We start from the raw sequence: 13,642 nt of genomic DNA, 5'->3' as shown, positions 1-13,642 counted from the left end.
AAAATCAGAACAATTGTTATATTTACATTTGTTTCCATTTTCTCAATGTGGAAAGCCCTACATTGACTCCTGTCCAATGCCCACAAGTGTTTAAAATGTTTTCCAATTTTCTAATTGTGCAGAGTGGGAGAGGAAGTCTGGTTCCATAATGATTGGAAGAATCGTGCTTTAATTTTAAAAATATGCCAGTAAACAGAGATGGCTTTTCATCATTCTGTTGACTCTGTCTGGAAACCTCTTACTCTCCTTTGTCTAACAGTCCTTTAATTTGTCTGCCTCTTACTCATTCAGCAAGTCTCTAGTTAGATGTCCCTTCCTCCAGGAAGTCTTTTCTGCATCACCAGGGGTGGATTAACTGAGCTCCCTATATGCTCTCTTAGAATACTCTTGTTTACCTTACAGAGAACTGCTTTCCTGGATTATGATGGTATGTTTACTTGTGTGTATGTCCCATAATCTCGAGGGCAGGCACTCTATCCTTTTTCACCATTTTATTTGCAGCACATAGCACACTGCTTGGGTGATGGCAATTTTTCTCTAAGAGAATGTTGAATGAATGAGAACTGAACACCACTTTGCTTTCCTCCTCCCTATAAAGTAAATATTGATTTTATGTTGCAAATGAGGAATCTTAGCTTTAGAGAAATAACAAAGTCACGCACTAAGTGACTGGTATTGGGTTTGTCTTAGGCAAAGGCAAGCCTCTTTCTATGATACCAGCTTCCTCTTTGATTTAGAAAAGTGCCACATTAATTATTGCCATGCAAGAGACTTGTTGACATTCTACAGATATTCATCTCTACTGGTGGAAATTCATGCAAACAATACATTTAAGTTATGTATATAGTAACAACACACAGGTCTCCAGGGAGACAAGGAGAATGTGTGAAATTGTGAAAAGTGGCTTTTCAAATGATTTTTAAATGTCGTTAAATTAGTTCGTGTATACAAAGTCCTTTGAGCAGAGTCTGACATACAATAAATCCTCAACCACTGATCTCCACTGATATGTACCATATACACTGATATACCAGTAATAGTGGTAATAACCCCTATTATTTTCCTATAAAAGACTTTGTGAGGGAGTAACTGCTCATTCAGCAAATTTCACAACAGACTTCCACACCCATACTAGGGACACAGGCTCAGTTAGCACATCCGATTTAAAAAAGGAACTAATTGTGCAACTCAGAAATATTCAGCACCACCTTTGGCAACCAGACAAATTGCCAGAAGAGGAATGCAGAGGTGTGGAGTGGGGACAAGTTATTGTACCTGGACTGAAGGTACTTGCCTAGAGTTTCTGGCACTTATAAGACACCCGCAGACGTTGCTGGCTTGAAGAAAGGTAGGTCCAAGGACATGCCTTCCTAGGCTTTTGGGCTGATGGTTTCTACCTCCACTTGTTCTAAGATCCCAGGGAGTGGAATGAGAGAAGATGAGGTGACCTCCCATGGCACAAGCTGGTATTCTAGGTTGGGGTGGATTGAGTGCACCTTTAAATGTACGTTTGGGCTTTGGGGGAACAATGTTTGCTGCAGAGGACGGGGGTAAGGACAGGCTCCCAACACCTGATGCTGGATTAGGTTGTTTTAGTTCCTTTTGTTCTCTAAATCCCCAGGCTATCAGGAAACTGAAATCGATATTTCTGACTATCAACTAATTATTTCATGTACTCTTAATATCCTGTCCTCTATGGTCTTTGTTCTCTGTTTCTGAATTATTATTTTTAATTTAACATCTACAAAAATATCTACCACATGCAGAATTTGGTGTAAATTTTGTAGGGTAAATGTGTGGTCCCTAGTCCTATGGAGGCCCTGAGATAGATTGTGACGTGAGTCACTTCTCCAGCTATCTTTGGCACAATTCATGTGACACCAAAGGTAAAAACTGAAGATATTCATGAGGAAATTTGCTAATGAAAGAGACTGTAGATTCTTAGCACTCTTGGGATCACAAAGAAGCTTGAAGGCAATTGTTCCCAATGCATTCTTTCCTAGCAAGAGGTAAAGGAAACCCAGAGAGGGCAAATAACAAACCAACAGTCACACAAGTAGTAAAAGAGCCAGGAGTAGAAACCAGGGTTCTTGATTCCTAGTAGAGACCTTTTCTCTGCTCAGATAACCGTCTCTGCATTACCATCATCACCCTCCACCAAACCACCCAAGTTCAGGCCTCCTTATGCGCGTCTATTCTATCTTATAGGTTTGACAAGGAAGGAGATGTGGCCCCTTTAGACCACCCTCCTCATGGTCCCTCCTTGGCAATTGTGACCCATGAGGGGAATGGTGACATAAAGATAAGAAAACCAAAGATTGCTGTTGGTGCTGATCCACAAGGAGATTGGAGGCAGTCAAAGAAGACAGGGGAGGTTTCTAGCTTTCTCCACATCTGTAATAGCAACAACTACAACAAAAAGACACTGTACTCGTCAATGTCCCAATGTAATTCACAGATGATGGGATAAGAGTAGATTCAAAGTCTTCTCCAATCTGGGAGAAATGTGCCTCATCTTTATCTAATATTCTCTGTTCTTTTGGTTTCCTTGATATTTGAATACGGGAAAGTTAAGCCCTAGAGTATAAAAACAAATTATTTTTCTTGGGGAATTTACATTCTGGAGGTAATTAACACATGGATTTCTATGGTATGAAGGTAGGAGTAGTTATATGAACTTCTAGTCAGGGTTTTTAGAAAGAGAGAGCACCAGGTCTGAGTGACCAAGACCTGACATGTGTTACCACAGAACTATGGAGAGAACAGAAGAGTCATTTGGAAGCATTATTTTAATATAGTGTCTGCTCTGGGGAAGCTCAATCTTATTAAGTATAGAGAGGGAGAACTATCAGAGATGTTTGATATGACTGGACCTATATTTCATAAACACTCAGTCTGAAGGGATGTCTGAGAGGTCAATGCAGAGGTTCCTCTGCTTTAAAGAGAAGTAAACTAAAGAGAACCTTCAGCTGGATTAAGAAGAATTATTAGTACTTACCTTTACAACACTTTTGGCCTCTATGCTGTAAGAGAGAAATACCTAAGATTTCTTAAACTCCTCCTTACCATCATAGGTTGAGTAAGCCCTGTGTGGGGAATGGAGGATGTGGGGAGTTGTACCTGAGAGAAGGCAGAAACTGTAAAGCACTATCTGTGTGTGAGGAGATCAAATCTGGGGAAGGGAGGTGCTTTAGTTGTTTCAGGGTATCTGTGGCAGGGGCAGAACATTCTTGGCAAGGGGTTCAACATGTGCAAAAGCCGCCATACAGGAATGAAATTACTGCTCTGGAAGTATTAAAATAAGTCAAGTGTATTTGTGGCTTCAAAAATCAAAAGAGAGAGATTCAAGGTAAGATTAGGATAATGGATGTGGGCTGAAGGAGCAGAGCTGCTCCTTCAACGACATTACCCATTTTAACTTTACAGTGAGGGCCCTGGCGTGCCAAGGGAGGATTTTAGAGAGGAGGGTGAGAGAATTATTTTTACACTTTAATATGATTACTCTGCCTACAAAGTGGAGAATGAACTGGACATACATGCTCACAAGTGGACACAGGAGAACATTAAGAGGTTTTGACAATATTCTTGATAAAAATTGGATGATAGCTAAGTCTGAGGTTGTGGCGGAAGTGCCCAGATTTGAAATGATTGTGTAGGGCCTGAAGAACATGATTAATTTGGACATCGAGTGTGGGTAAGAGAAGGCATCAATGACAAACTTCCAAGTTTCTTATCAGGGAAACCTGAGCAAGTTGTTGGGCCTTCCATTAAGAAAAACACTTGGAATCCCATAATCCTCTTATGGTTCTTGTGACCTTTAGCTTTTGCCATTCTGTATTAGGAACTAATTGTAGCACTCTGAAATAATCTCCTCTACATACTTTTCATTGAACTACTAATTTTTGAAACAAAAATGTTAAAGAAGGCTAGATATCTTCTGTTTATGTCTTCTAATGTTTGAAGTGAAAATTTTCCCTACACCCCCCTGCAACAAGTCGCTAAATGAAGATCAAATTATGTGATTTGTTGTAATGACTTTAAATTAGGTTCAGAGGGGCAGATCTGCCAGGAAAAACTGGATTCGAGGATGTGGATTAGATTGAAGGTCAAAAAGAAAGCTACCTATTTTATGCTCTTTTTTCTAAACTGAGATCTTGGGTTCCATTCTGGGGATGCTCAAGTATACAGAAAAGTCTGAACTCACCTACTCAATGACACGTAATATGTAACCCATCTCACAAACCCAGTTATCATTGGGTCAGATTGATAGATAAAGAGGAGAGTCACCTGGCCTGCCTCTATGTAGTCTTGTATGCAGCTTGTTCCATGAGAGCAGAAAACAGGGGACACCCCTGACCTTTCTGAACAATCTTTGAGACAAACTGCAAAAGAGAGGAAGCCTCAACCACTGATCATATGACACAATGAATACCATGCTCTGACAAATGATGTAAGTCCTTCTCCTCTGCCTCTCCACCTCCCCTATGACAGGAACCAAGTGGATCAAGAGGATGTAAGGAATAAAATCCTTCTCTAGCATGTCCTGGAATGGCGAAGTATTAGAAGTTTATGTTTTATTTATAAAGCCAAGAAATGGTTAAATAACAGTAGTAACAACACTAATAATAGTTAATATGCATTTAGTATTTGGTTTGTGACATGCACTGGTTTAAATGCATAATCTCATTATTAAATTCCCACAAGGAGTAGGCAGTATTATTTACAGCATAGACTTCTAGAAACACAAGATTAAGTAGCTTGAATAAAGAGAGGCAAAGCTGGAATTTAAATCCAGGTGGTATAATTCCAGAGCCTCTTTGCTTAAGAAGATCCACTCTACTAGTCTGGTGAATGGAAGAACTATTTGGTTTGCACATTTGTTCACTCATCAACTGATGGACATTTGGTGTGTTTCCATCCTTTGGCCATTCTGGATAATACTGCTAACATAATGCATCAACTTTTCATGTGGACACATGTTTTCATTTCTGTTTGGTATCTACCTGGGAATGGAATTGTTGGGTCATATGTTAAGTCTGCCCTTAATGTTTTGAGCTACTGCCAAACTGTTTTCCAATGTGGCTGCAGCAATTTTCTATCTCAGCATCAATATTTGATGGTTTCAATTTCTCCACATTCTGACCACCACTTCTTATGTCTGTCTTTATTTTTTCCATTCTAGTAGGTGTGAAGTGATATCTTTCTGTGGTTTTCATTTACATTTCTTTAATGACAAATGATGTTGAGAGTTTTTTCATGTGTTTAGCACACTATTTTCTTTGAAGGCATACCTATTCAAATTTTTTGCCCGTTTTAAGTTGGGTTATTTTTCCTTTTTATAATTGAATTATATGAATTCTTTATATATTCTGGATACTAGTGCCTTATCAGCTATAAGATTTGCAAATATCTTCTCCCATTCTGTGAGTTGTCTTCTCACTTTCTTCGTGGTGTCCTTTGGAGTAGGAAAATTTCTAATTCTGAAGAAGTCTGATTTATCTGGTTGGGTTTTTCTTGGTTGCTTGAGCTTTTATTTTTATAGTTAAGAAATCATTGGCTAAACCAGGTTCACAAAGACTAACTCCTTTGTTTTCTTCTAATAGTTTTCTATTTTTAGCTCTTATATTTAGGTCTTTGATCTATTTTGAGTTAATATTTTGTTTGGCGTGAAGCAGTCTCTAACTTTGTTCTTTTACATTCTTTTACAATGAATTGGCATGTGTCCTTCTTCTCATCTTTCAAAGTCTTTGAAGAAAAGTTGTTATTTCTTTTTAAAATGCTTAAAAGAATCACCATTGAAATCATATGGCCATGGGCTTTCTTTGTGGAAATTTTTAAAATTCCTAATTTAATTTCTTGTTATAGATCTATATAGCTTTTGTATTTCTTCTTGATTGAGTTTCACTAGTTAGTGTCTCTATAGGAATATGACTATTTCATCTAAGTTATCTAATTTATTGGCATACAGTTGTTCCCAGAATTCCCTTACAGTTCTTTTATTTCTTCCCAGTTGGTAATCATGTTCCCTTTTTCATTTCTGATTTTAGTAATTTCTTCTCAGAATTTTTCTTGTTCAGTCTAGCTAAAGGTTTTCCAATTTTGTGGATCTTTTCAAAGAATACCGCAATCCACTGATTCATTATTCTTGTGACTGCTGTCTGGTTTTTGTTTGCCTGTTTGCTATTTTCTGTTTATCTGTTTAGTGACTCCTTGATCTCTTCTGTGAAGTCTGTGTTTTTTGTAATCTGTGGACATTGGACTTTCAGCTTGATTGACTTAATGACCAGCTAATGATTTAACAGATATCCTTAAGAGTCTTAAAATGTAAGTCTCTTATTCCTTTATGTTAGGCTGTGTGTGTGTGTGTGTGTGTGTGTGTGTATGCATTGGGGCAACTTCAGTATTTTAAAACTGTGTCTTAACCTTTCCTTCTTATTTGCACAGAGCCTTAAAGTGAGGAGCCAGGGACTTCTTAGGTCTTATACATATACACAACCCTGAACACATGCATGGCTTTCTAGATTTTCAGGGATCTATCAGGAACTTTTTAAAGCTCCCTTTATGTACCGCCTTCCTGCTTTTTTTCTTTTAGTTCTTTGTATTTAGCTTTTTCATTGCCCCAATTGCTACCACTGCCTCTGACAGCTGTGAATTAAACAATTCTGATGATTGCTTTTGACAAACACCTTGGGATTAGGGTTTCCTTCACTGAACGAAACTTATGTCGGATCGAATAAGGAGAAGATCTATGAGTGGGGCTTTTCCAGATAGTTGTCAAGCAAACCCAATAGTGGCAATTTTCTGGGGATGAGGCTTTTGATTTCCAATCCTCTTCTAACCACTCCATAGCCTGTTATGCTACTGGTTTTTACAGCTGCGATGGTTCTAAGGCCTGTGCTTTTGAGGGATACCATGGAGAAGAGAGTTTGGAGAGAGGAATGGGAATCAGAAAAGTCAAAACAAGGCAAATATCAAAAAAAAAAAAAACACTAGAGAGAATCAATGAAATCAAGAGTTTGTTCTTCAAAAGATCTACACAACTGACAAAAATTTAGCTAGATTAGCTAAGACAAAAAGAAGACTCAAAAAAAATAAAATTAGAAATAAAAGAGAAGACTTTATTACCAATTTTACAGAAATAATACAAGGATTATAAGAGAGTAATATGAAAAATTTTACCCCCAAAAAATCAGGTAACCTAAATGAAATGGACACACTTCTAGAAACACACAACCTACCTACACTGGATCATAAATAAATAGAGAATAGGAAGAGTCCTACAGATAGTAAGGAAATTGAATGCATAATTAAAAACCTTCCAAAAAAGAAAAGCCAAGGACAAGATGGTTTTACTGGTGAAATCTACCAACATTTAAACAAGAATTAACATCAATCTTTTTTTGTGTTTTTTAAATTTTTCTTGCAGTAACATTGGATTATAACATTGTATAACTTTCAGATGTACATGATAATATATTTCAAATTCTGTGTAGATTACATCACGTTCACCACCCAAAGACTAATTATAATCTATCACCACACGTATGCCTAATCACCCCTTTTGCTCTCCCCTCTAGCAACCACCAATCCAATCTCTGTTTCTATGTGTTTGTTTGTCGTTGATAATCTTCTACTTGTGAGTGAGATTATATGGTATTTGACTTTCTCCCTCTGACTTATTTCACTCAGCATAACACCCTCAAGGTCCATCCATGTTGTCACAAATGGTTGGATTTCATCATTTCTTACGGCTGAGTAGTATTCCACTGTGTATAAATACCACATCTTCTTTACCCATTCGTCCCTTGATGGTCACCTAGGTCACGTCCAAGTCTTCAGTATTTTGAATAATGCTGTGATGAATACAGGCATGCGTTTTTTATGCATTTGTGTTTTCAAGTTCTTTTGCTAAATACCCAGCAGTGGGATAGCTGGGTCATATGGTAGATCTATTCTTAATTTTCTGAGGAAATTCCATACTGCTTTCCATAGTGGCTGCACCAGTTTACACTCTTCACAAGGAGTGTACAAGTGTTCCCTTCTCCCCACATCCTCTCCAACACTTGACGTTTCCTGTCTTGTTAATTATAGCCATTCCGATCAGAGTGAGGTGATATCTCATTGTAGTTTTGATTTGCAATTCCCTGACAGTTAATGATGTTGAACATGTTTTCATGTACCTGTTGGCTATCCGTATATCTTCTTTGGAGAAATCTCTATTCAGATCTTTTGCCCACTTTTTATCGAGTTGTTGGGATTTTTGTTGTCGAGACGTATGAGTGCTTTGTATATTTTGGATGTTAACCTCTTAATTGATATATGGTTTGCAAATATCTTCTCCCAATTGTTAGGTTGTCTTTTCGTTTTGTTGATGGTTTCCTTTGCTGTGAAGCAGCTTTTTAGTTTGATGTTGCCCCATTTGTTTATTTTTTCTTTTGTTTCCCTTGCCCGTTCAGACACGGTACTTGAAAAAATGCTGCTAAGACCAATGTCAAAGAGCATACTGCCTATGTTTTCGTCTAGAAGTTTCATGTTTTGGGTCTTACTTTCTAGTCTTTAATCCATCTTGAGTTGATTTTTGTGCATGGTGTAAGCTAATGGTCTACATTCATTCTTTTGCATGTGGCTGTCCAGTTTTCTCAACACCATTTATTGAAGAGATTCTCCTTTCTCCATTGTATGCTCTTGGCTCCCTTGTTGAAAATTATCTGTCCATATAGGGGTGGGTTTATTTCTAGGCTCTTGATTCAGTTCCATTGTCGTGTGTGTCTATTTCTGTGCCAATACAATGCTGTTTTGGTTGCTATAGGTTTGTAGATATTTTGAAATCAGAGAGTGTGATACCTCTGGCTTTGTTCTTTTTCCTCAGGATTCTTTTGACTATTCAGGGTCTTTCGTTGTTCCATATAAATTTTAGGATTCTTTTTCTACTTCTGTGAAAAATGTTGTTGGAACTTTGATCGAGATTGCATTGAATCTATAGATTGCTTTAGGAAGTATGGCTATTTTAACTATGTTAATTCTTCCAAGCAGAGAGCATGGAAAATATGCCCATTTCTTTGTGTCTTCTTCAATTTCCTTCAACAATGTGTTATAGTTTCCCATGTACAGATCTTTCGAGCCTTTGGTTAAATTTATTCCTAGGTATTTTATTCTTTTTGCTGCAATTATAAATGGAATTGTATTCTTAATTTCTCTTTATGCTACTTCATTGCTAGTCTATAGAAATGCAACTGATATTTTTATGTTGATTTTGTATCCTGTGACTTGACTGTATTCATTTATTATTTTTAAAAGTTTTATAGTGGATTCTTTAGGGTTTTCTGTATATAAAATCATGTCCTCTGAAAATAGTGACACTTTCACTTCTTTTTTCCAATTTGGATCCCTTTTATTTCTTTTTCTTGCCTGATTTCTCTGGCTAGGACTTCCAATACTATGTTAAAAAAGAGTGGTGAAAGTGGGCATCCCTGTCTGGTTCCTGTTCTTAGAGGGATAGCTTTCAGTTTTTCTCCATTGAAAATGATATGAGCTATGGGTTTGTCATATATGGCCTTTATTACGTTGAGGTGTTTTCCTTTCTTACCCATTTTATTTAGAGTTTTTATCATAAATAGATGCTGTATCTTGTCAAATGATTTCTATCTATTGAGAAGATCATGTGAGTTTTACTCTTCATTTTGTTAATGTGGTGTATCACATTGATTGATTTGTGGATGTTGAACCATCTCTGCATCCCTGGAATAGAACCCACTTGGTCATGATGTGTGAACTTTTTAATGTATTGTTGTATTTGATGTGCTAGTATTTTGTTGAGGATTTTTGCATCGATGTTCATTAGTGACATTGGCCTGTAAGATTCTTTTTTTGTTATGTCCTTGTCTCGTTTTGGTATCAGGATAATGTTGGCTCTATAGAGTGAGTTAGGAAGCCCCCCCCCTTCCATTTTTTGAAAGAGTGTGAGAAAGATACGTATTAAGTCTTCTTTGAATGCTTGGTAGAATTCACCAGGGAAGCCATCTGGTCCCGGACTTTTATTTTTTGGGAGGTTTTTGATTACTGTTTTGATCTCCTTACTGGTAATTGGTCTGTTCAAATTCTCTACTTCTTCTCAATCTAGTTTTGAAAGGTTGTACGATTCTAAGAATTTATCCATTTCTTCTAGAATACCCAATTTTTTGGCATATAGCTTTTCATAGTATTCTCTTGTAATCTTTTGTATTTCTGAGGTGTCTGTTCTAATTTCTCCTCTTTCATTTCCGATTTTATTTATCTGAACTTTCTCTCTTTTTTCTTGTTGAGTCTAGCTAGAAGTTTGTCGATGTTCTATATCTTTTCAAGGAACCAACTCTTGGTTTCATTATTTTTTTCTGTTGTATTTTAGGTCTCTATTTCATTTATTTCTGCTCTGATTTCTCTTATTTCCTTCCTTCTGCTGATGTTGGGCTTGTTTGTTCTTCTTTTTCCACTTCCTTTAGGTGCACTGTTAGATTTTTTTTTGGATTTTTCTTGTTTGTTGAGGTAGGCCTGAATTGCCATAAACATTCCTCTTAGAACCGCTTTTGCTGTATCCCATAGATTTTGGCATGTCATATTTTCATTTTCATTTTTATCCAGGTATTTTTTTCATTTCTTCTTTGACTTCTCCATTGACCCAATCATAGTTCAGTAACATTTTGTTTAATCTCCACATTTTTGTGGCTTTTGTGCTTTTCTTCCTGTAGTTGATTTCTAGTTTCATACTTTTGTGGTCAGAAAAGATGCTTGGTAGTATTTCGATTTTTTTAAATTTATTGAGACTTGTTTTATGGCCTAATATGTGATCAATCCTGGAGAATGTTCCATGTGCATTTGAAAAGAATGTGTCTTCTGTGGTTTTTGAATGGAATGTTCTATATATATCTACTAAGTCCTTCTGATCTAATGCGTCATCTAAGGCCAGTCTTTCCTTATTGATCTTCTGTTTGGATGATCTGTCCGTTGGTTTAAGTGGGGTATTAAAGTTCCCCAGTATTATTGTGTTACTGTCTATTTGTCCTTTTATACCTGTTAATAGTTGCTTTATATATTTAGGCGCTCCTATGTTGGGTGCATAGATATTTACAAGGGTTTTGCCTCTTGTTGGATTGTTCTCTTTATCATTATGTACTACCCTCCTTTGTCTCTTGTTACACTTTTTGTTTCAAAGTCTGTTTTGTCTGATATAAGTATTGCTACCCATGCTTTCTTTTCTTTGCCATTTGCATGGAGTATCTTTTTCCATCATTTCACTTTCAGTTTGTGAGTGTCTTTAGTTCTGAAGTGTGTCTCTTGTATACAGCATACATAGGAGTCATGTTTTTTATCCAATCAGCCACCCTATGTCATTTCATTGGAGCATTTAGTACATTGACATTTAAAGTAGCTATTGATAAAAATGTATCTATTGCCACTCTGTTACTTTTTTTCTGGGTGTTTTAGTAGTGCTTCTCTGTTCCTTTCTTCTTCCCTTGTTCTCTTCCTTTGTAGTTTGATGGCTTTCTTTAGTAATATACTTGATTTCTTTTCTCTTACTTATTTGTTTACTTATTATAGGTTTCTGGTTTGTGATTACCATGTGGTGTGTATAGAATATTCTACATATATTGCAATCTATATTGAGTTGATAGTCTCTTTATCTTGACCTCTTTCTAAAAGCTCTACTATCTTACTCCCCATCTGCATATTTTATGTTTTTGGATTGATATCTCATCTCTTGTTTTGTGTGTCTTTATCGATTACTCTCTTATCATTGAAATAGGTAATTTTAGTACTTTTGTCTTTTAACCTAAATATTATCTTCATAGGAGGTTGATCTGCTGTCTTTACTGTATTTTAGCCTTTACCAGTGATTTTATTGCCTAGGGGTTTTTTTGTATAATTTTTTCACCCCTATTTGTGTTATTCTCTTTCACACTTAAATAAGTCTGTTCAGCATTTCTTGTAGAATTGGTTTCTTGGTGACAAAATACTTTAATTTTTGCTTGTCTGGGAAGCTCTTTGTCTCTCCTTCCATTCTGAATGATAACTTTGCTGGGTAGAGTATTCTTGGATGTAGTTTTTTTCTTTCAGCACTTTAAGTATATCAAGCCATTCTCTTCTAAGCTGCATGGTTTTGACTGAGAAGTCCACCAATAGCCTTATGGGCTTTCCTTTGTATGTCACTTATTGCCTTTCCCTTGCTGCTTTTAGCATTCTCTCTTGATCTTTAATTTTGGGCATTCTAATTATAATGTGTCTTGGTGTGGGCCTCTGGGTGTTCATCTTGTTTGGTGTTCTCTGTGCTTCCTGTACTTGGATGTCTGTTTCCTCCCTAGGTTAGGAAAGTTTTCACCTATTATTTCTTCAAATAGATTCTCTGCCTCTTTGTCTTTCTCTTCTCCTTCTGGGACACCTTAATATGAATGTTAGTGAGCTTGATATTGTCGCAGACTTCCCTTAGATTGCTCTCATTCTTTTCAGTTCTTTTTTTGTTTTATCTGTTCAGCTTGGGTGATCTCCTGTAGTCTTTCTTCCATCTCCCTGATACATTCTTCCATATCATTTACTCTGCTCTTGAGTCCCTCTACTGAATGTTTCATTTCCATTATTGTATTCTTCATGTCTGATTGGTTGTTTTTTATATTTTCTAATTCTTTGTTGATGTTCTCACTGTGTTCATCCAGTATTCTCCCAATATCTGTGAGCATCATTATGAGTTTTTGTTTGAGCTCTTTCTGAGGTAAATTGCTTATTTCTGCTCCATTTAGTTCTTTTTCTGGGGGTTTGTCCTATTCCCTTGCTTGGAATGTATTCCTTTGCCTCCTCATTATGCCCCTTTCTCTGTGCTTATATCTATGTATTAAGTGAGTCAGTTATGTCTCCTGGTCTTGGGGAAGTGGCCTTATGTTAGAGATGACTTTGGAGGCCCAGCAATGTGCTTCTGTCTCATCACCAGTCCAAATGATGAAGAGTGACCCCTATTTGGGCTGCTTGCATCCTTCTGCTGTGGCTGGGTTGCTCTTACTACAAGTACCCAGGGAGTCTAGTCTTTCCCTCCCTGGTCGGTTATTTGTAAATTAGGTTTGGTGTGCTCCAGCACCATTGGCTACAAGGTTTAATAGTACACTCCTGTTGCACTTTTCCAGTTAGTTGAGTATGTACCCAGTTTAGCTAGTTGCTAGGCTCAGGGGCTTACAGTTGCTGTATGCCTCAGATGTGCAAGGTTGTTGTCAGCTCTCTTAGGATTGCAGCTTAGTGTGGCTGACCCTAGGTATGGGAGCACCCAATTGTTTCAAACTTTGGAAGGTGGAGCCAATCCTCTATGTCACTGATTGTGAAGCACAGGTCTTCTGCCACTGATAAGCCCCAGCTCCCACAGGTCCACACACACTGTCAACACAGCCCTGGTCCGTGCATACTTCTTGACCCCCTGGAGCATACACATTTGCCCAACTGCAGAGGCCCCACCTCTCCACCAACTCCCCCCACAGTTCATCTGGTCCTCACACAGGCCCTGCCCCACAGAAGTGGACACACTTATCTGCTCATAGAGGATTGAGGCACCCAATCTATGCAGGCCAACAAGTAGCCTGAGGGCTTGCTGTTGGGTGGGGCCAGTCCCTAGGGCAGGTTGCCTTCTCTG

The 13,642-nt window shown here is 37.6% G+C and overlaps 1 protein-coding gene across 1 annotated transcript in view; it reads left to right on the top strand.

Moving 5' to 3' along the window:
• Positions 1 to 1,214: 1,214 nt before the first annotated feature.
• Positions 1,215 to 13,642, top strand: part of LOC103553477 (membrane-spanning 4-domains subfamily A member 4A-like) — a 34,080-nt gene continuing 21,652 nt past the window's right edge. The window contains exon 1 of the mRNA XM_070564024.1: positions 1,215 to 1,348. The gene's annotated coding sequence lies outside the window, so the exon portion shown is untranslated. The remainder of the gene's footprint in view (positions 1,349 to 13,642) is intronic.

This window comes from Equus przewalskii, chromosome 11 (genome assembly GCF_037783145.1).
Source record: "Equus przewalskii isolate Varuska chromosome 11, EquPr2, whole genome shotgun sequence".
Taxonomy (NCBI): domain Eukaryota; kingdom Metazoa; phylum Chordata; class Mammalia; order Perissodactyla; family Equidae; genus Equus; species Equus przewalskii.
The sequence above is the reverse complement of the archived record's forward strand: the minus strand, read 5'-3'. Positions and strand labels throughout refer to the sequence as shown.